Raw genomic sequence first — 9,577 nt, 5'->3', positions numbered from 1 at the left:
CCCTTAATTGCCTCCGAATCGCTTTCACATTTATATTCTCTCGCGTTCAATCAATAAACATTTTTTTTATAAATTTTGTATCTCTATTTTTTCTGTATTTTAAGGAAATATATGCTTGTTTACAAAATTTACACAATTGCAAATAAATTATTTGTTCACTGCTAATTCACAATAGAGCATAAGCTGTTTCGAAGTGAACTTTTTTCTGCCCGAAATTGCCGATAGGCGAAAAAAGTTCACCCGAACAAAAAAGTGAAGGCGAACACTTTTCCGCGTGAACTTCGTGATAAGGGTGATTATGAATGTGAGTGAGAGGGAGATTTCTCTGCCATTTCTTAGGGGTTTTTTCACTTGTTAAATTAAAGGGAATGCATCAAAATATTTAAAGTAAATTGGTTCTTTTAAGTAAGAACACTTATTTGTTAAAATTTGTGCTAAAAATGTACATTCTACCACAATATTCTTTATTTTAAATCGAAAGGTATATCATAAGCAACGGAAGAGCTTTTGGTATATTTGATGCGGTCATCCAGAAATTGCGCAAGGATTTTTAAATAGATTTTGGCATATGACGAAAGACGAATTCAACTCCACTTGGCCGCCAGAAAATTTCATTGATGAATGGAAGCAGACAACTCCGCCGGATTTGTGTTATCCCGCCGTCTTCTTCTTCTTATGCTACTCTGTTGATGTTGCTGTGGCACCAATTTATTACTCATTTCAGTGAATACCATATGAAATGCAATACTGTGCATTGTTTATATTTTATTTCTTAATATCAAACAAATTTGCAACAATAATTAAACTTTTAAATTTTTGGAACAAAATAAGAAATGCGCAACGAAATTTCGATTGACAAAACAGCTGACTTCGAAAATTCGAAATTCCTATTCCCCAATTATTCAGACCAATTCTAAATTTTCTCGCGGAATTTTGTTCGCGCGGAAAAATTCCTCCAATTCTTTTCTCCTAGGGAGAAGAATAATTGGGGAATAGGAATTTCGAATTTTCGAAGTCAGCTGTTTTGTCACTTGGAATTTCGTTGCGCATTTCTTATTTTGTTTAAAAAATTGAAAAGGTTAATTATTGTTGCGAATTTGTTTGAAATTAAGAAACAAGGTATAAACAATGCACATTATTGCATTTCATGTGGTATTCACTGGAATAAGTAATGAATTGGTGCCACAGCAACATCAACAGAGGAGCATAAGAAGAAGAAGACGGCGGAATAACACAAATCCGCCGGAGTTGCATGCATTCATTCTGTAAAGCAATTTTCTGGCGGCCAAGTCGAGTTGATTTCGCCTTTCGCCATATGCCAAAATCTATTTAAGCCTTCTTAAAATATTCTTGCGCAATTTCTGGATGGCTGCATCAAATATACGAAGAGCTCTTCCGTTGCTTATGATATACTTTTCGACTTCAAATAATGAATACAGTGGTTGTTGTTGTATTAACAGTGGAAATATTGTGGTAGAATGTAAATACATATTTTAGCACAAATTTGTACAAATAAGTGTTCTTTCTTAAAAGAACCAATTTCCTTTAACTATTTTGATGCATTCCCTTTAATTTAACAAGTGAAAAAACTCCTATGAAATGGCAAAGAAATCTCCCTCTCCCTCACATTCATAATACCTACTTTTCTCCCATAACCGGTTTCCGCTTTTTCGAACATTGTTCAGAATAGGAGGAAAGGGAGAAGTGAAAAACTCACAAGGAATTTTTATTTAGAATACGAGGAATGGGAGAAGGGAAAAACTCGCATGGAATTTTCGTTTAGAATCGGGCTGCTTGTTCTCCCTAGGAGAAAATAATTGGAGAAATTTTTCCGCGGGAATAAAAAAATCTGCGAGAACAAAATCCCGAGGGAATATTTAGAATTGGGCTGATTGGCTTTCGAAGTTCGAAAGGGTGTCTACGTGATCCACAGTATTTCTGCGTAGAACACCTTTCTGCATAGGCGTAATTTGTGATTACGAAGTTTATTAAATAATTTGTCTGGGTAGTGTGTTGTCGGGATTTCGTTATGTCTGGATTGTGTATTTTCGGGATTCTGAAAGTCGGGATTATAAAGATCACCCGTTCGAAATTGGACATATCCTAATTTTTTGATTTATTTTGTTTAAGAAAGTTCGGACAGATCACAATTATATCCGCCTCAAATTATCTTCATACATCGTTAGCTTAATTTGCAAAGGCCCTAACAAATAGATTTTCCGAAACAGCGTTTTTCACAGATTCTGCTAGGATACATTAAAATGCACACTCAGTAAATATTTGAAAATGTTAGAAACAACACTAATCGGTTATGGTCGTCCAACAATGCGCTAGTTGCTTGTTCGTTGGGTTAACTGGCGCAAATTGGTCACACTAAGGGAATTTAAAACGTATTCCACCGGCTGCTTCCAGCGGAGTGGGCACCGCCCTCTTCCTCTGCTTTCATAGGCTGATTCCAATAAAAATACATTCATTCGCATAACATGGCCTAGCCAGCGTAGCCGCTGGAATACGTGGATGTCTGCGTAAAGCTCGTACAGCTCATCATTAAATCTTCTTCGGCACTCACCGCCGCCAAAGTGTAGAGTTACGCAAATCTTTCGAAGATATTCACCCTTATCGCGAGTTTTATTTTCACCCGAAAATATTCACAGTTTTTGTTCACCCTATCGCAGAGGGTGGCGAAACAATTTTTCATGTTCGAAAAAGATTTCACCTTATCGGCAACTCTTTGTTCGGGCGAAATGAACAGCGGGGAAACCAAAATTTGTTCACTTATATTTTGCAGGCGAACGAGAGGAAAACAAATGTAATTAATTTTTTGTTTTGAAATTTGATACTCTTATAATTATATGTACTTCTATTATTAGAAATAAATCAATAAATAATGCATAATCGTAAGCTGAGCAGAAAATGTGAAATTCCTGTATTGCTAAGTATGTAAATTCTATTTTTTCACAACGTATCAGTCGGCCAAGTTATCCATTGTGGACAAAGCAACGGTTCCAAAATGTTGATCACCTCACTGAAACAAGATTACCTAAGACCCACTTCATGGTCCTTTCCAACGCTTTTTCCCTATGCGAAAAAACGAAGACATTTACTCAACTTTACAATTGGTGGAACTCCAAATTTTTGCTTCAATGGGGGCATGGAGTTGGTAGGAATAACTAGCAAATATTATAATGCCAGCTTGTTTAGCCTGTAATATTGGCGAAAGCTAATTGAAAAAAATTAACTTGTTATTCAAAAGTGCTGAAAATAGTAATTTTTAGCTTACAGTGAATCATTTAGCTCCAAAGGGTTAGAACTGTACCTTAATTGCCTCCGAATCGCTTTCACATATAAATTCGCCTCGCGCTCAATCAATACCAACCTAAGTGCAATACTAAACATTATTTTATTAATTTTTTATTTATATTTTTGTTGTATTTTAAGGAAATATATGTTTGGTTACAAAATTTATACAATTGTAAGTAAATTATTTGTTCACTGCCAATTCGCAATAGAGCATCAGCTGTTTCGAAGTGAACTTTTGTTCGCATGAAATTGCCGATAGGCGGAAAAAGTTCACCCGAACAAAAGAAGTGAAGGCGAACACTTTTCCGCGTGAACTTCGCGATAAGGGTGATTTTCTCTCTTACGATCCCAGAGCCACCCAATTTAATGATGCCATGGTCCATGCTTCTGCACCATAAAGCAAGACGGGTACGATAAGTGACTTGTAGAGCATGATTTTTGTTTGCCTAGAGACTACTTAAGTTTTCAATTGCCTACCTAGTCAAAGCTGATATAGTTGTTTGTGTTAATGCTGGTTCCCAAATAAACGAAGTTCTTTACTATTTCGAAATTATGGCTGCCAAGACGCAAATGCGTTGACTCTTTGCTTGGTGGCAGGCGGTACTTCATGTTGTCCTCATTTACTATCATTCACCATGCGGGTGTTCAGGTTGATGACAACAATGTCGTCAGCATACGCCAGTAATTGCGCGTGTTTAAAGAACGGTTAATGCCCAGAGCGGTTAAGGTCTGCATTTTGTATTATTTTCTCAGCATCAATTAAAAAAAATCGCACGATAGGGGGTCACCCTGTCTGAAACTTGGTATCTGATTTTCCGGGAAACCAAATCCAGACATACCGGCATATAGGCAGCTCCTTTTCATGCTGTCGAAGGCGGCTTTTTTCACGGTTTTTTTCCAAGATTTCACTATGCACGAAAATCTGGTCGATAGTAGATTTACCAGGTCTGATGCCGCACTGATAAGCTTCAACCTTACCAACTCTTTGCCGTTTTCGTTCTTACTAACGTTTGCCCTGGACTTAAAACCTTCTGTATGTCGTCGATTTTTTTTTGTAAAATTTGCGGGCGTTATTCCTGGTGGTTAGCAGCTCAGTCACCTCGCACTCACTGTTGTTGTTGTTGTAGCGATAAGGACACTCCCCGAGGGCTTTGGGGAGTGTTATCGATGTTGATGGTCCTTTGCCGGATGCAAATCCGGTACGTTCCGGTAACAAGCACTCTAAAGGTACTAGCCCGACCATCTCGGGAACGATTTGGCATGACCACATGAAACCTTCTAGCCCATCCTGCCCTTCGACCCCCTAGATCAATGAGGAGTTCTGGGTCGCCAGAGCCTCGGCTGTTAATGAAATAGGATCCGCCACGGGTAGGTGAGGTTGACAATTGGGTTGGAGAAGCTATATATTGCGCTGGCAAGCCCTTGAGAGCGTTGCGCTATACAACCCCTTGAATCAATTTCGTATTTTTGTCGCCTCTTACGACAGGCATACCTAATGCGGGTATATTCTAAGCCCCCTGACCCGCTGGGGACCTCGCACTCACTCCTTTCTACCTCTGCTTTTTTCTTTCTGTAAAGGCGTCTCGCTTACCTTTTAAACTCGCAGTAGCGTTCACACTTTCTTTGTTGGGCTCGCTGCTGGCAGCGTATTTTCTTTCGGTGGCAACGCGGCATTCTTCATCGAACCTGTTGTTTTTCCGTGGTGCGGAAAAAAAATTTCTTTTCTCGACGATTGCGTTTGTAGCCCTTCGACGTCTAGCACTCGCTGTGGTTTTTGCTTTTGACCGTTCAGAAGCGACGCGTATTTCGGCTGCGACGAGATAGTGATCCGAGTCAATGTTAAGTCTTCGAATCTTGCGCACATCTAAAATACTGAAGGGATGCCGTCCGTCTATCACAACGTGGTTGACCTCCCCTCAAATTTCAATCTTCGCTAAAACTCCATCGCCAAAAATACCTAAAACAGCGTCAAGTGCGCAGAAAAGTATGCAAAGATATGATCACAAAGCATAACAGCTTAAGGCCCGGGCTTTCTGTAGCTGCTTAAGCTAAGCTTAAATTAAGTTTACTTAAACTCTAGTCAAATTTAAACTCCAGTTAAACTACTGAGCAGCTTTTCAGTCACAGTTTAAGGCCGCCTTTGGGGTATGCTTTTTCGTACCGTCAACATTGGTTTTTTATTATCCAGATAATTTGTAGTTACGGCAACAGCTGTATTTTGTTTACCCAACAAACATGGAAAAAATTCTCCAGCGAAATTATATATATAGTTCCGGAAGTGATATCCAACTTCATTCTCCAATCACTATCCATCCTTTGGGAAATTTTGTAAAATTAAAAGTTTTGGAGTTGATCTCCAACGTCATTAATATTTTCCAATTAATCACCCTTATCACGAAGTTCACGCGGAAAAGTGTTCGCCTCCACTTTTTTGTTCGGGTGAAATTTTTCCGCCTATCGGCAATTTCGGGCGAACAAAAGTTCACTTCGAAACAGCTGATGCTCTATTGTGAACTTGCAGTGAACAAATAATTTACTTGCATATATTTCCTTAAAATACAACAAAAATAGAAATAAAAAATGTATAAAAGAATGTTTAGTATTGCACTTAGGTTGGTATTGATTGAACGCGAGGAGAATATAAATGTGAAAGCGATTCGGAGGCAATTAAGGAGCAGTTCTAAACCTTTGGAGCTAAGTGATTCACTGTAAGCTAAAAATTACAATTTTCAGCAGTTTTGAATAACAAGTTATAATTTTTTCAATTAGCTTTCGCCAATATTACAGGGTAAACAAGCCGGCATTCTAATATTTGTTAGATATCTTACCAACTCCATGCCCCCATTGAAGCACAAATTTGGAATTCCACCAATTGTTGAGTACATGACTTCGTTTTTTCGCATAGGGAAAGGCGTTGGAAAGGACCAAGGAGTGGGTCTTAGCCAATCTTGTTTCACTTTTTTCCCCTCAGCTTCCGATTGTGCATTATTTATTGATTTATTTCTAATAATAAGAGTACCAAATTTCAAAACAAAAAATTACTTACATTTTTCTTCGTTCGCCTGTAAAATGTAAGTGAACAAATTTGGGTTTCCGCGCTGTTCATTTCGCTCGAACAAAGAGTTGCCGATAAGGTGAAATCTTTTTCGAACACGAAAACTTGTTTCCCCACCCTCTGCGATAGTGTGAACAAAAACTGTGAATATTTTCGGGTGAAAATAAAACTCGCGATAAGGGTGAATAACCTAATTTCGAGAGATCTTGAGAAATGTATAGTTCTCAAATGAATATTCAATCAGCCCAATTCTAAACAAAAATTCCTTGTGATTTTTTTCACTTCTCCCTTTCTTCCTATTATGAACAATGTTCGAAAAAGCAGAAACCGGTTATGGGAGAGAAGTAGGTATTATGAATGTGAGGGAGAGGGAGATTTCTCTGCAATTTCATAGGAGTTTTTTCACTTGTTAAATTAAAGGGAATGCATCAAAATAGTTAAAGGAAATTGGTTCTTTTAAGAAAGAACACTTATTTGTACAAATTTGTGCTAAAATATGTATGTACATTCTACCACAATATTCTCACTGTTAATACAACAACAACAACAACTACAACCACAATATTCTTTATTTTAAGTCGAAAAGTAAAATCATAAGCAACGGTAGAGCTCTTGGTATATATATTTGATGCAGCCATCCAAAAATTGCACAAAGATTTTTTAATAAGGCTTAAATAGATTTTAGCATATGACGAATTCAACTCAACTTGGCCGCCAGAAAATTGCTTTGCTGAATGAAAGCATGCAACTCCGGCAGATTTGTGTTATGCGGCCGTCTTCTTCTTATGTTCCGCTGTTGATGTTGCTGTGGTACCAATTCATTACTCATTTCACTGAATACCACATGAAATGCAATAAATACTGTGCATTGTTTATATTTTATTTCTTAATTTCAAACAAATTTGCAACAATAATTAAACTTTAAAATTTTTTAAACAAAATAAGAAATGTGCAACGAAATTTCAATTGACAAAACAGCTGACTTCGAAAATTCGTAATTCCAATTCCCCAATTAATGTTCTCCCTAGGAGAACAGAATTGGAGGAATTTTTCCGCGGGAATAAAAAAATCCGCGAGAACAAAATTCCGCGAGAATATTTAGAATGGGTCTGAATATGTTTCTCCAGTTGATATCCTACATTGGATATCGAGTTGAGGTGAAGTTGAAAAAAAATCTCCAAGGTGGTACAACCAAAGCAAATAGCTATTTATTGTGAGAAATAAACACCTAATTGATAGCAGTAATGAGGCGTAAATAATCAAAAAAAAAAATATATAGGCGTGGTGTGATGGTAGCGTGCTCCGTCCACAACACCGAAGATCCTGGGTTCATGCCGGGCAAAGCAACATCAAAAGTTTAGAAATAAGGTTTTTCAATTAGAACCCACTTTTTCTAAGCGGGATTGCCCATCGGCAGTGTTTCGCAAGCACTCCGTTTGTATTTCTGCCATGAAAAGCTCTCAGTAAAAACTCATCTGCCTTGCAGATGCCGTTCGGAGTCGGCATAAAACAAGTAGGTCCCGTCCGGCCAATTTGTAGGAAAAATTAAAAGGAGCACGACGCAAATTGGAAGAGAAGCTCTATATATATTTCATTTTATTTTCGTGAACAAACTGTAGTATGGAATCTTACATTTGAGTCCAGTTAAAGAACCAGAAGTTGTTAATTTAATTTGTCCAATTTAAGCAATAGCATTTTTTGCTTTATAAAAAAATACCTCTTTTACTGAGTACGCTATGATTCGCGAGTTGAGCCACTGTTTCGAAACAACTCTTGAAGAAGTATGCCTAGTTATCAACATGAGCTCTAATGGTACTCAAGCCGAAATGCTTGTTGGGTATATTCGACGCCATTTCGAACGAACGGAAATCACCGACAGGTTAACTAGAGTTTAACCCAGCCAGATCTACCGCTTAAGCTCAGTTTATAAGTTAAGCGTAGTTTAACTGACAAACTGAGTTGAACTTGTACTGAAAAACCGGGCCTAAAGGTCTAATTAGACTTCCTTAACCCTAACGCCATAGTCGTAACCATACCCATATCCATAACCATCTCCAATGTGATCGATTAATGCTGCCTTAACCTAAAAATGGTGAAAATTTCATAAAAATGAAGAAAACGCAAAAAATTACAAACATATTCCACAAAAAATAAGTCTCTTAGTCATAACGCATCCAAAACAATCAAATATTTTTTGATTATGGATATGGCAGGAAACCAAAAACCAATTGGTTGGCTATGGTATGGTTATGGCGTAAGGGTTATGGTATGGCACCATTAATCGATTACATTGATTTTCATAAGGTAGGTTTGATCAGCTGTTTTATCTGTTTATGGTTTTATGGTTATAAGTCACCATTAATTGGCCCTTAACTCCTATACTTTTACATACGGGGTTATGCCTTATAACCATATGGTACTTAACGTGGCATACTTTTCTACGCACTTGATACTGTTTTCGACATTTTTGATTGCGTGTCTTTCGATCGGGGGACAGTTATACTATATACAAACACACACCAAATTGGCAATTTATACCATTTGGGAAATTTATTACGCAATTTATCATATAATAAATTGTAATAATAAATTTCCAATTTAAAAAAAATTGTGTAATAAATTGCTTCAAACTGCAAATGCAACCTTGTAAAGTGTGTATATTTATAAGTTACCCTGCAAAAATTGCTGAATTACGTCCCTTCAAAAAACGCGAGTACTCTATAAATAATGTAAGGAATACTCCTTTGGGAGTATAGGACTGCTCCAAATCTAATCTGTATTCATACAAAAAATGTGCTCCAATTAACATTGCGATGTCCTAGGAGAGGAGTAGGTGATCCCACTCTCGCTTTATTTGTGAGTATTCCATAGAGTACATACGTGAGAGTACTTTCTAAAGTACTTTCACTGTAGTACTCCATGGAGCACCCACAGAGGATCATATGCCAAAGTACTAAAGAGGAATTGTGTCGGAAAGAATTATCGAAGTGAATTTAATTTAAAATGAAAGTGAATGAAGAGGGGCAATACAACTTTTATATTTTATACTACGAATATTCTTATGTTATTTAGCAGTCTGAACAAAGGTATGTTGTTGCCAACCAGCTATCAAATTACTATTGTGTAAGTTAAATTGAGTTGTATGAACACCACTTAATTTAAATCGAAATTGCCTTTAGGAAATTTCGATTTAAATTGAGTGCTGTTCATACAACTCGATTT

At 37.2% G+C, this 9,577-nt stretch overlaps 1 protein-coding gene across 1 annotated transcript in view; it reads right to left on the bottom strand.

The window, feature by feature from the left end:
• The window catches only part of LOC137237861 (mucin-2), a 197,040-nt gene that overhangs the window by 20,083 nt on the left and 167,380 nt on the right, over positions 1 to 9,577 (bottom strand). The gene's annotated exons all lie outside the window — the stretch shown is intronic.

This window comes from Eurosta solidaginis, chromosome 1 (assembly GCF_040869045.1).
Source record: "Eurosta solidaginis isolate ZX-2024a chromosome 1, ASM4086904v1, whole genome shotgun sequence".
NCBI lineage: Eukaryota > Metazoa > Arthropoda > Insecta > Diptera > Tephritidae > Eurosta > Eurosta solidaginis.
Note: the sequence above shows the minus strand (reverse complement) of the source record. Positions and strands in the feature narration are given on the sequence as shown.